The sequence below is a fragment of the Lycium ferocissimum genome, chromosome 8 (genome assembly GCF_029784015.1).
Source record: "Lycium ferocissimum isolate CSIRO_LF1 chromosome 8, AGI_CSIRO_Lferr_CH_V1, whole genome shotgun sequence".
Lineage (NCBI taxonomy): Eukaryota > Viridiplantae > Streptophyta > Magnoliopsida > Solanales > Solanaceae > Lycium > Lycium ferocissimum.
The window spans coordinates 37,073,188-37,087,848 of NC_081349.1; positions in this window are offsets into that span (position 1 = coordinate 37,073,188).

Genomic DNA, 14,661 nt, shown 5'->3' on the forward strand with positions numbered 1-14,661 from the left:
GGACAAAAAAATTTGGCTAAGGTGACACTTATTATGGAACGGAGAGAGTATTAGATTAGATTAAAGAAAAGTATCCAAGTCACTTGGCCTTCATCTGATCATTATTTTTCTTTCTGCATATATCCAGTGGATGTGGAGAAAAATTAACTCATCCGAATGCTACTCTTCATAAAATATTCGTCTAGAAATGTCATTTCTTATAGAATTTTACCAGGCCCTACTTTTATTTCTGATAGTTCTTTCTAATCAATTCTTCAACCAAATAAAATAGCATATTATAAATTTATAATTGTATGATATATAAGTTTGAGTTTTAAGGTCATGTTATTACTAATTATAGGCAAAACTCTTAATCATATAGTACAAATTTAGTAAACAAATGTTCATTTTGTAGGAACAACAAAAAATTAGAAGATTCGTATAATGAAATATTTCCGTGCAATCAAATTTTAGGTTATTCTAATTTCTAAGCATAGTTTATGCACGGTATACTTAAATAATATTATTGTACTCATACAATTACAAAGACTTAAATTAGCATGTATATTTCACCAAGACCTCAAACTAAACTATTCTTAAGGGATCGTTTGTTCAGAGACAAGTTATGTAAGGATTAATATTGTAGGTATTATAGTAGGAATTGTAATGCAACGATTAGTAATGTATGATCTATACGATAATACATAAATTTCCGTATAACTTATACTATTATTTATGAGGAAAACAACCAAACGTTATAATAATTAATAACATTTTTTATTGTATTTTTACTAATTTTTAAGTGAAGAAAATTGAATATACAATCTTTGACATTGCTTTTCAATTTAGAAACAAAAATTGAATATACAATCTTTGCCATTGCTTTTAATACTATGTAAATATTGGGCCCGTGCACAACACGGGTTAATTGCGTCTAGTAGCTATTAGAAGTTGGGTCAATAAAAATAAAACAAATGGCCAAACTTAAAAAGGAATAAGTTAAGAGCTATATTACATGCATGTTTTTGTTTTGATTTGAGTAAAATTGGTTATGATCTTGAACGCGTTACATGCATATAATAGTTAAAATGTTATAATCATGTTGTCAAAGGCAATTGAGATTATAATATGAGGTAGATTGGTTAAAGTAACTTATGCTAATTGGGCTTAATTAATCTGGTTCATTAAAAATCACATGGTGAATATTTGTCTAATGACGCATTGGAAAAAGTTATTTGATGTTATCTGTAACATAATATAAAAATGAAATTAAGGAACACAAGAAATTTGTGTCAATTAAGCTGATAATTACAATGTTTCAATATCTCACAAAAGGTTATTTTTTTTAAATCACTTTTTGCCCACTCGCAATCCCATTTCATCCAAGGGGTAAAAATTTACTCGCACTCAATATATACAACCTGAACAATTTAACATTAATAGTTAACAATTAAAATGATAATGCATTGCATTTAATCATAGTTAAGTGATAAAAGTATATATCACTGCTCATTATAAGAATTTAGTGATGCAGATAGAAAGAGTAAAATGACTCCAATAAGTAAAGAGATACATTTTTTTTTCCTCATTTGTTTTTCATATCACAACTCTAGATTTGTGCCCTTATTCAAACTATGTTTTAATCATACTAATATCATTTATGGGTTCTTCTCAATTTATATTAAAGACCCTTTCCAAAGATTGAGTGCCTTGGCTTAATGGACCAAACTGCGGATCGTGCAAGTAATTACCACTTTGACTTTTTTATGATAACTATTCGATTTTTCGCACTTGTAGATTCAACTCATCTAAATTTACGTCACGTAAGATTCGTTAAAAAGAAAAGCGTTTCCTACTAAAAAGATTTATATTCTCAAATTAAAACTCGAACCACAAACTTCTAATTTAGAATGAAAGAATTTTAGCGTAACGACCCGTTTGGTCGTTATAGTCTTTTTGATATATTCGCCCGTTCCCGAGCATTGATTAGCTCACTTTTGACTCGAGGGGAGCGTTGACACGCTTCCCAAGGTGTCTAGACCGGATTCAGACAACTTTTGAGAAATATAGTCTTAAAGTGAAAAACGTTTGACCCGAAGTTGACTTTAGGGTAAACGGACCCTTTTCAAAATTCAGTCGATTTTGAGAGATCCGGATGGTCGTTTAGTGCTTGGGTGTGTATTTGGTTAGCTTCCCAATGCACTTGAATGCATTTCGGGACTTGGGTTGGGAAATGGGAATTAAGGCATCAGGGGTTGCAGGGGTTGACTCGGTCAATGAGACCTCCGTTGGGAATTCCGAGGCCACGGGCGCGTTCGTAGAGTGTTTTTATGTGTGTCTAAGTATATGATATGTGAGCAGATGGCCTCGGGCACTAATCAGAAAATCGGATCGAATTGTGAGACTTTGGGAGTTTTCTGGTGTCTGGTGCCCGCTTTGGAGGCACCAGCACCGCAGCGGCACCGCTGGAGAGGCCAATGACTTTTGTTCATTACTGCTAAAGCGGTCGAGTGACTGCTGAAGCGACACCGCTGGGGCTGTCCCAGTACCGCTAAAGCGGGTGACGGGCAGTTAGTGACATTAATAAAGTGTTAAAAGCCCTTAGACCCTCATTATGTCCCATTTCGATATTTGAGCTTGAAGAAACTGTTCTTAGGGATATTTGGAGGAGAATCTTGGAGGTAAATCTTGCCCATTTCTTCATTCTTCCTTTAATCCATTATCATGTTAGATTCCCCTTTTCCCTTAATAAACCCATGGTGATGGGAGTTCAAAGAAGGTTTTGGAAGAACATTGTCCCTAGGATTATTAATGATAAATTGGTGATGTTTATGTTAGATATTGACTAATCTAAGGTTATTAAGCATATATCTTCCACTTTAGCATTGAATTTCGGAAGACTTAGGGTTTATACCCAATTTGGGGGTTTTGCTTGAAATCAGAAATTAGGCTAATCCTTGAGTTAAATCAACAATTAGTGGTTAGGTTATGATTCCCGAATTTTCCGTTTTGCCCTTGTGGGATAGTTTCCCCAATTTCTAGGGTTAGAATTAACCAAATTGAATTAATAGTAATATTAGAAATCATTCTTCATGATTTCTAATATAGAATTCTATTATGCTTAGACTACTTTGGTTCCGAGGTTCAACGAAAGGGCAAGGCAAAAGAGTGAGTTGTTGGTGTTGCGGTTCGGCCATCCAGGTAGTTTATGGCTTACCTTTGGTGACACTTTGTATAGCGAAGCGCATATTTAGATTATATTGTCAGAGACAACATGCGAACCTTCGGATATGAAGTTGGGTTAGATATTGCCTTAGGTTGGGCCCTGTTGTGTGTTGGGACTAGCCACCCCGTTGTGGTGTGCTTGACTATTCTATTGTATTGGCTTGAAGTCATGAGTTGTTGGTAGATATTAGATCCTGTTATTCATCTTGATTTGGATATATTGTTGGCATACCCACTATTGGTATTGTGATATTGACATATTGTTGGCATACCTACGATTGGTATTGTGATATTAATATATTATTGGCATACCCACTGCTGGTATTGCTGATATTGATACATTGCTGGCGTACCCCATTGTTGGTACTTGTGATATTAAACTTGGTTGTTGATGTTGATACACGCATTGCATACATTCTCACTCATCCATGATGCATGGCCGATACCCGGTGATGATCCAGTATTGTTGATTGAGTGAAACTGACATTTGATAACTCTTTTACTTGAGTGATTGTGAGATGACCGATGATCTATTCCAGCAACGTTGTTGCATGGCCGATTCCGATGATATACCGGAATCATTGTTAGTGCATAGACTCCGCGGGTCCTCCAGGGTGGTGTCGGTTAGAACCCCCCGTGGGCAAAGATCCGGGGTCCCATCTGTCTATTGGGCAAAGATCCGGGACGGGTGACACTTAAGACTTCGCGAGTCAAGCTGGGTTGTACTACCGAGACGTCGATATTTCCGTCCGGAGTACATGTGTACACCTCATTTGCATGGCATGGCATTGCATTCATACCATCATTGCACTGCATTGCTTTATGACTTGATTGAGATGCTTGGTGATTGGATTGCGATAATTGGATTGGATCGAATATATTCAGACTTGACATATTTGGGTTTAGATGCTTTACATAGGCAATCACGGATACTCGGTTGTGATTATTTTGTCTTATGCTTGGTTGGTTTAATTGCTTATCTGCTTTATTATCTGAATTGTGTTAACTATGCTTAGTCGGCCGATGATGCCTACCAGTACTGTTGTTTGTACTAACCTCCACTTGCTGCATTCTTTTATGAATGCAGAGTACCAGGTCGGATTCACTTCCGTGACCCGTGGCTGATCGACGCTTCAGCTTTCTCTTGAGTTTCCAGGGTGAGCATGGCATCCGCTGACCTTGAAGACTTTCCTATCATATGTCCTATATTTATTTCATAGACATTTATGTATTAGTATTCCAGACTGTATTATTCTCCTTAGATGCTCTTGTATTATTCAGACTAGACCCTGGGGGTGTTTATTGTCTTCCGCACTTTCTACTACTTATATATAGATACATCGTGAGACTTACGTATTTGTTCTATTCCGCTGTTTTAAATTCATTCTTTCGTGTATTTATTCATTGTTGGGTTGAGGGTTCGCTTATCGAGGTGGGAAGGTAAGTGCCCGCACGGCCTAAGCAAAATGAGTCGTGACATTTAGTTATCCCACTACATCTTGTGGTGATTTTTACCACCTTAACATTTTCACTATTCACAAATCACAACTTGTAATATCCAAAGAAAAGTCAAAAAAGGGAGAAAGAAAGAGAGTACAGAAGAAATCAAGAACCTCTAAACGTATGTATCTATCATTGAGTGCAGATAAAAATCATGGCTGCTCATTCACAAGGGAATATGCAAAATTTGATGGAGACATTGTTGCAGCCAAAAGCATTGAAAATGAGTAAATTAGGAGAAAAGGGGCAGAAACCTCCTTTTTATTTTTATTTTCTCATCTCGTTTATTTAGAAGAAAGACATTAAAGAGCGAGCAAAAGAAAAATGATATAAGTATGCACCTTTATTTATTGTTGAAGCATTTAGCTATGGAAATCAGATAATCAGAGCCAAGCAAGGAAGAGAAGTAGTTATCATTTAAGAAAATTTGGGAGAAAAAATATCTTCTCATTCAACCGTGTAGTGATATGTACATGTAGTTATATATATACACACTTAACTCCCACACTAACTTCTATGTAACAAATTAACTAACTCACTAATCAATTCTACTAAATTACACATAGGTCCCTACTCTAACTTTCTTCTACACCCCTCCTCAAGCTGATGGATGAAAATAGGTTCTTTATTCCAAGCTTGTCAATCAAATATTCATGTTGTGGTTTGCATAAACTCTTTGTCAACAGATCTGCTGGTTGTTCTTTTGTACCAATATGTTGTGTCTGCACCAAACCATCTTGGATTTTTTCTCTCACAAAATGACAGTCAATATCAGTATGTTTTGTTCTTTCATGGAAGATTGGATGAGCTGCTATCTGAATAGCAGCTTTGCTATCACAGAACAACTTAACATGCAATGTAATAGTAGCACCAAGTTCCTTGAATAATCTTGCTAACCATGTTATCTCAACAACAGTAATGGCCATGCTTCTAAATTCAGCTTCAGCTGAACTTCTAGACACAGTATTTTGTTTCTTGGATTTCCATGAGATCAATGCATCACCAAACTTGATAGCATATCCAGTTACATATTTCCTGATTTCAACACATGTTCCCCAGTCTGAGTCATAAAATGTTGTAAGTTCTGAACTGGTTCCAGATGGCATAAACAATCCCAATCCTGGGCACCCCTTTATATACTTCACAACTCTAAATGTAGCTTCCAAGTGACTTTGCTTAGGTGCATGCATGTGTTGACTCAGCACTTGAACCACAAAGGCTAAATCAGGCCTTGTCATAGTCAAATACAACAGTCTACCTATGATTCTTTGATATCTTCGTTTATCTATTAGCTGAGGATCAAACTTTGCACATTTGTCACCAGTATGAGACTCATTATTATCACTTTTATCATCTGTTAACCTGTCAAACTACACAGAGGTCAACTTATGATTGAACTCCAAAGAAGTAGATCTTTGGTTTTTCACCTGATAAGCCCAATTCTGACACCAACTCCAAAGCATATTTCCTTTGGCACATGTGAATTCCTTTCTCTGGTCTTGAGAATTCAATCCCTAAGAAGTATTTAAGCTCTCTAAGATCTTTTATCTTAAACTTATCTTGAAGGTCTGTTCTTACTTGTTTAATGCAGATCAGGGAACTGCCAGTGACTAAAAGGTCATCAACATAAACTAAAACAACAACTAGATGTGATCCAACATGCTTGGTAAACAAAGAATAGTCAAAATGAGACTGACAGAAGTCCATATCAAGTAATGCTTTAGTGAGTTTGAGATTCCATTGCCTAAGGGCATGTTTCAAGCCATACAAGGACTTGTGTAGCCTGTAAGCCTTCATAGAACTTCCTCTTGGATTGCAAACCCCTCAGGAATTGTCATGTAAACCTCCTCCACTAGATCACCTTGGAGGAAAGCATTATGGACATCCATTTGAAAGATGTGCCAATGAGAAGAGGCTGCAAAAGCCACTACAGACCTCACAGTGACCATCTTAGCTACAGGGGAAAAGGTTTCAGTGTAATCTAAACCTTCTAGTTGATTATACCTCTTAGAAACCAATCTGGCCTTATACCGTTCGTGACTTATACTTCACCTTAAACACCCATTTGCACCCAATGGGCACCTTGTTAGGAGGAAGTTCAACAATGGACCGGGTCTGATTGGCCTCAACAGCAGAAATCTAAAGTTGCATAGTATCCACTTGTAACGGATCGCATCTTCGCAGGCGGGGTTAGCGCTCGAAAAAGCTACTTCGAAATCGTTGGTACTCTTTCGGACTTTGTTTTAAAAGAGTCGCCACCTAATTTTTAGGAAATTAGAAAAATCAGTTTTGAAGGATTTATTCATACACCGTGAAAAAAATTTCTTAATCCAAAGTTCTAGGTAAGGGTTCTGGTGATCCCCTAGGGAAGGTGTTAGGCACCCTAGTATTAAGGATTCATACTATACAGTTGACCTTCGAATTCCAAGTGTGAGTATTTGCTTGAATTGTTTATTTGGTGTTTATTTTCCCGAAAGATCTGTCATTTTTTGCATATCATTTTGAAGAAAAAGAATAAAAAATATTCCCCTTACATATAGGGCAGTTAGGTTCGGATTTATAATATCCGGATAAAATTAGTTCATTTTACATATAAGGATAATCCTTTGTTGTAAAGGCAAAAGTCCTTTTAAAAGTTTGGGGCAACCGTTCATGCTTAGACTCATACATGATTCGGGTTAGTCCGTTTAGTACTTTTTAGAACACCTTTATTTAAGACTTTACTTGTTTATTAAAAAGAATAGTTGGCGTAGTTTTTTTTTTTTTTTTTCAAGTTTGGGTTTTATATAATCAAAGTTATTTATGATCCTGGAATTTTATCTTAAACCCGATTGATAATAAAACCATTTGTCATGGGCTTAGGCCCAAATTACGCCCTTTTTTTAAAAAACGATTAAGACTTGCTTAGTTATTATTTTCAGACTAAGCCCAAAACATATTTGATGTTTACTCTATCCAAAAAAATTTGGTTAGATGAGGCCTGAAATACGATCTTTTGAGTTGGGCCTTGGCCCTCAAAATTCTGCAAATTCTTTGTGATTTGCTTAAAAATAAATGCATGTGTTTTACTATAAGCGGATTATACACAGATATGCCCCAAAACATTTTTTGATTTTATCTATTTTCTGGTAAAAAAAGTAGAACTTATTCTTTGTAAAAAATGTGTCATTTACACAGATAAAAAACTCGTACCTTGGTCTGATTTTTGTTTAAAAAGGCAGGACTTATTCCCTTAAAAATATTTATCGTTCCCACAGTCTTGAGAACCCATTTTTTCGCATGATTTTTAATACAAAAGGATAGAACTCATTTTGTAGGGCATAGTATTCATACAGTTCTAAAAATCCATTTTTTCTCGCCTGAGACTAAAAATAGGATTTCCGAAAAAAGGGAACTTAACTGAAAAGAGCATTTTTTCTCAGTTTTAACAAGAAATCTGATTTAATCCAGTTTTGGGAAAAAAGATGATAACAACGCATTATCTTTAGTAAAAGACGGGACTGATCCTTTTATTTCCTTTACTGCCTTAGCCTTTTATATTTCTTTTTTGAAAAAAGTTTACGCTAATCCGGGTTTTAAAATCGCGTTGGGACCTAAGGTCTAACTAAATGGTATATGCACCGTTCTCCTAAGATGTGTAATGCAAAACGTAAAGGTTCCAATAATAATGTGAGTTTGAACAAATACAACATTTCAAGTAAGATAACAAATTGACATGCTAAAATTTAAAGGAAAAAGAAATGAGTTAGGGGTGTATCAAACCCCCCTAAAGGCCATTTTTACCCATGGTTGGGCCTTCATGCCATTTTCACCCATGGCTGGGCCTTCATATTATTAGCTTCCATTTATATATATATATTACTATTATATATAAGAGGGAATGTGAGGACTTTTGTAGTCCTCACAATAATTTCCCAAATTTTTAAAAACTTTTTCATTAATTACTTTTATGTCCTAATTTTATTTATTTAAGTTAATTTTTTTGTTTTTTGTTTTTAAAGTCTACTTTTCAAAAGCTATCGAGCCTGGGGACTTTTGTAGTCCTTACAATAATTTTCAAATTTTTTTAAAACTTTTTAATTAATTACTTTTAGGTCCTAATCTTATTTATTTATGTCAATTTTTTTGTTTTTGTTTTTAAAGTCTACTTTTCAAAAGCTATCGAACCTCCTACCTCATTTTTCACGTTCTTTGATTTTCTGATTGGTGCTCGATATCCGCATTTGAGCCCAATTAATCCAGATAATTCGCACTGCATCGCGCCTATTCGGGGGGGGGGGGGGGCGCTTCCTCCAAAGATTTTTTTCCATATCCATGTTCGAACCCCTAATCCCTAATTAAGAGAGGAGGCCTCCATCGCCGCACAAGTTAAATTATGTATTTGTCTTAAAAGTTCATTAACTATGTATAGATTATTTATTTAGAATTAAATAACTTCAGAAAATTAGGATACATAAGTTATAATGTCAAATTTTGGTTCCAAATTTGATTTGAATTAAATAATTTCATCAAAATGGAAGTTAAAATATTAAAGGAGTGGAATGAAAATTTTGCTTTTATATAACTACCCACTTGTGGGACTACAATGGGTATATGGTGGTTGTTGTTGTTATTGTACACTTGTACTAACACAAATTATATTTCTTTAGTTAAAATATCTGCTTTTATATCTTGAGTTAGCACGGGCCTCACATATATATATATATATATATATATATATATATATATATATATACATACATATGTATATATATATACACACACATTCCCATTTTTATCTATGTTTGATGGACCTAATTCTATCGTAATTATAAATAATATACATACATATACACATGTTTCCTCGCTTGATCACAATTGCCAAAAAAACTTATATATATATATATATATATATATATATATATATATATATATATATATATATATATATATATATATATATATATATATATATATGTATACATACACACATATATATATATACACACACATTCCCATTTTTATCTATGTTTGATGGACCTAATTCTATCGTAATTATAAATAATATACATACATATACACATGTTTCCTCGCTTGATCACAATTGCACAGCCAAAAACTTAACTATATACCATTGCTTCACTGTAAAATCTCAAATCATAATATGCCAATGGAAAAGGTTGTCACCACCCTTATTGCCGACACCGCACAAGTTCCAAGGGGTTTCATGAACCCCCGACATGGCTGGATATCGGGGAGTGGGTAGTGTCACGCCCCAAACCATGGCCTGGGCGTAACACGGCACTCGGGCCTTGCTTGCATGTGTCCGAGCGAACCTCATGGCTTGCTTGTCAACATGGGCATCAAAACAATATACTCTATATGATGCAATTTAAATGAATCATGAAAATGTAATTTGCGGAATAAAGTCTTGAAATTATCTCATAGCATGTAAAATTCATGAAAACGTAATAGTACGCAAGCATGAAAACATAATCGACTCGTGAACTAACATCTGTCTATGAAACCTCTAAAACATGTTAGAATACTAACTACCGGACATGACCCCGGACTACCATAATCGAATACTAATGCAAACTCCATGTTGAACCCCGAGAGGAGTGGGGCTCACCAATAAGCCGATAAGCGAGGTGACCCCTGCGCGCGGTGTATGCTCCGAAAATCGGTATCCGCACCGTGAAGTGTGCCCGGGCAAAAGGGACGTTAGTACATGGTGAATAGTACTAGTATGTAAAACCTGCTGAAATAAAGAACATGGCACAACATGGATATAGGACATGAACTGAAACTGAATGTAACTTGAACATGAGCATGAAACGTGAGTAAAGTCTGAAAACAGTAAATCAATGAAAATACATGTATATAAAGCTCGTTTGTAACGTGGGGAATGTTATAGTGTAACCGACAACATGATGCGGTACTTGCGTCCTACCGGAGAACACTCACACCTTGCCGGGGGATATGAGATTTAAGTAATAATAGCATGTAAGGATCCAAACCGCATAATGAAGGTGTTGCCTCCTTGCGACAACCCTTATCCTACGGTGGCGACGTAGTTTCGGGCTATCCGAGCCTTCTCGGTTAACTAAGCAATCCCAAAAACATGAACATGATATAGTTGGCTAAGCCCATGCCCATGATTAACTTGAAATAACTTGTAATCATGATTTCACGAAATAACTTGTAACATGGTTTCATGAAATATCTTGTAATATGGTTTCATGAGATAACTTGTCGTAGTCTTGCAAACATGTTCTTGATTCATGAGTAATAACAATAGTTCATAATTATATATAATTGACTTGAAAACATGCTTGTAACTTGCTACATAAAATCATAAAATTTCATATAAACATAATGAGAACACATGAGGAAGAATTCATGATTCATGGATTAAGCTAGGGTTCCTAATAACCATAATGGAAGATTAGGAATACAATAACGAATATAGATACAAAATTCATGTACATAAATACGTAACTATGGGCTACCAATATGTTGGGTTTAATGCCCTAGGGTTTGAACTTCATGGATATCAAGAAACGGAGCATGGGGAAGAACGTAGAGATTCCCACATGTGGATGGAAGTTCTACATACCTTAATTGCTCCAAAATCTTGAATTAAAGACTTGAATTTTGGAGAAGATTTCCTAAATCTTGATTCTTGAACCTTGGGATGGGTTTTCTTGAAAACCCTAGATTAGGAACAATGATTTCTTGCTTAGATTATTAGAATATATGTTTGAATTGAGTTGGAAGGGTTTGGATTGACTTACCTTGATGTTTTGGATTGTTGCTAGGGCTTGGAATTGTGAATAATGAAATAGAAGAACTCAAGGCTTGGATTTATACAAAAAATGAGGCGGAGGTTATATGGACATATTATACGGTCCGTATAAAGTTATACGGTCCGTATAATATGACCATATTTATCATGGCTGAACAGAACATCGGTTTGGAGCGTCCTGAAGTACGGACGAGTTATACGGTCCGTATAAAATTATATGGGCCGTATAATAGGTTCGTATAACATGATCGGTGAACGGACTGCACTGTGTCTCTTCAGTAAAATAGCCATAACTCTTTGCACAGATGTCCGTTTGACCCCCATAATATACCGTTGGAAAGGTATTTCAAAGGGATACAACTTTCATTCAGGAAGTTTTCCCAAATTCCTAATTAATAAAGGGGTTATAGTCATTGGAAGTAAGACCTTCTAAAAACTCACTTGCAAACATGCCCCGTAGGGTGGCTTCCAACTTTGCTTTGCCCAAAGACATTTCTTATGACTTGATTAGTTTTCAAAGCACTTCCTATAACCCTCATATTGGTTCCATTATGCTATCATCTTATGAGTCAAACCTTCGCCTGAAGCTACGAGGTGTTACAATATCTCCCCCTTGGGATCATTCGTCCTCGAATGATGGGTCATGGTTAAGAATATGGCTGGACATGGCTTGAGTACATGAACGTGAAGGAAACATGACATGAAACATAAAAGCTCAACATGATTGCGTGGAACATGGTCATGGATCATGAGAATTAAATATGTCATTGCATAGAAATATACATGGGAGCATGAAACTGAGTCGTACCTACCTGAATGAGAATCGTGAAACAACTGTCCTTGATTTATGAATAGAAGTTAAGAATCACTGCTAACTACGGAATCTAGAGAATTTTATGACAGGACTTCCTTCATAATTCAGACCCTCACGACATTTCTCAAACGCCTACCAGCTAACTAAAGTACCAACACACAACTCACAGGGTATCTTATTACGCATGATGTGACATAACGTGATTTCTGAATCTTGAATGTGGCTAACATGAATACTGAGCTGGCCTGACACACGAATATTGGCTGAATGATTACATGATTACTATACATAGAGTTTGGAAGAGAATCCGTAGGCACGAATGGCATGAGTACTGAAAATAGGCACGAACATTACATGATTATCCGGGCATGAAGAGCATGACATGGGACATAAATACATGAAAACTGTCTGGCATAAATACGTGAGTGCTAACTGTCATGAGATACGAATACGTGTAAACATGGATATCATAACATGAGATCTGAATATCAGAAACATGATTGTTACAACAGGGGATTTGTATGATGAGCGGAGATGAGATCTGAATACTTAGAGGCTTGATCATAAATGTTCGTATATCACCATCACGATTGACATATAAGATATGAGTACGACTTAGGCTTTGAATGTGAGCGCAACTCGATGCGAATGAGACAGATTTGAGTCATATAATAGGAATATTATCCTACCTACATATTCATAAAGGTCTAGCATAGGCATGACATAAATACGTCGAATCTGAGTAGAATACTCCTGAGATAAGCCCCATAGGGTGAAGGAAAGGAACTCTTGTTTGCTCTGAAACATATATAGGAATACCTTGGCATACCTTGCTTATTATCATGCGCGGATCATAAAGGATTGAGAGCGAGGAATCATTCGTTTGAATCATAGGAGGCACTTTGTCTTAGAACATAAACGTGTCATGCGTACATCAAACGGAAGGACATAATCATGGAACATTCATGGTAATAGGATTAATATGGCATGAAACATGAATACGTGAGTAGTAGGACATGGGACATGGGACATGGGTACATGAGAAACATGGCATTTACCTGGGTACCTGCATACCATGGCGTATGGACTTGAGTTTATGAGCATTGGAGTATGACTAAGACATAAGTGTGACTTGCATGGAGGACAATTTGTAGGCTTCACTCTTGAGTCAGAGACATAGGCATGGATAAAACATTACCTTTAGGATTTAGATATACCAAAAGAATGGGACATGTTTCAACATAGCTTACTCTTATCACCGTGAGTAAACTTTTTCTTTTTTTTAAAAAAAATAAATAAATAAATAAGGTTCATGAAAGAATAGATTATAGGCATGAATACTTCATTCTTCGAGCATCTAAGACATGGGTAGATAGTCACCTTGAACATAACGAGGCATAGATATTTAGCGAAAGGAGAAAGGGATCATGTCATAATGATCGTAAAACAGGACATAAGCATGTGTTACATAGAATCGTGAATAGGACATCCATCATGACTTACTCTCATTATTGCCTACCAACATCATTTTATACTATTTCTTTAGGTGGATGCTCGAATGAGTCTATCGTGGACATGAGTACATGAAAACATAGGTAGTGTACCATTGGAGTGGAAATAAGTCATTCACCTAAGGCATTCTCCTCTTGTCTAAGGAATAGGTGTGCATTCCATAGGATTCTTAGTCTCTAAACTATTATGTTACCTTCCTTTCGATCTTTATCAACGTCAACATCATAATAAGAAGTCACTTAGGAGCTAGAACGTGGTCATGGGTATAAAAGCAAGATAAATACGTGAGACATGAATGCGGTCTTTAACCTTGGACATGAGTACAACCTGATGTGAGAAACATGAAAGAACATTCCCTTGCATAGCTTACTATCATATGGAGTCTTAATTCTTGTATCTTAAATATGAAGTGTAAAGCTTTAACAAGCGCATAAGAGAGGTATGCTAGGCATGTGTAGGGTACGTTTGGGCATTGGTACTACATAGTGCATGAATTATTCTGGAATGGGAACCGTTATACCCTCAAAATTCGCTATTCGATCTAAAACTTTATCTCATAACATAATTACCTAGTACTTGATCTCAACAACATGACAAAAATCACATTCTACGCACCTTATCTAGGCTACATGAAACTGTGATCCTCTGACATAATCTCCTTAACACTTATCATCTTACGAAACACCTAATCTATATTGGCACCTTATCACACGATCTCCCCCTTAGTTCAAAAGCTGACGTTTAAAGCCTATGGATCCCTTGAGTTAGCAATAAGTGGTCATCTAGTAGTTCCGCTAATTTCTTCCAACATACCGATGTCTCATTTCTTCTACTTACTTCAAGC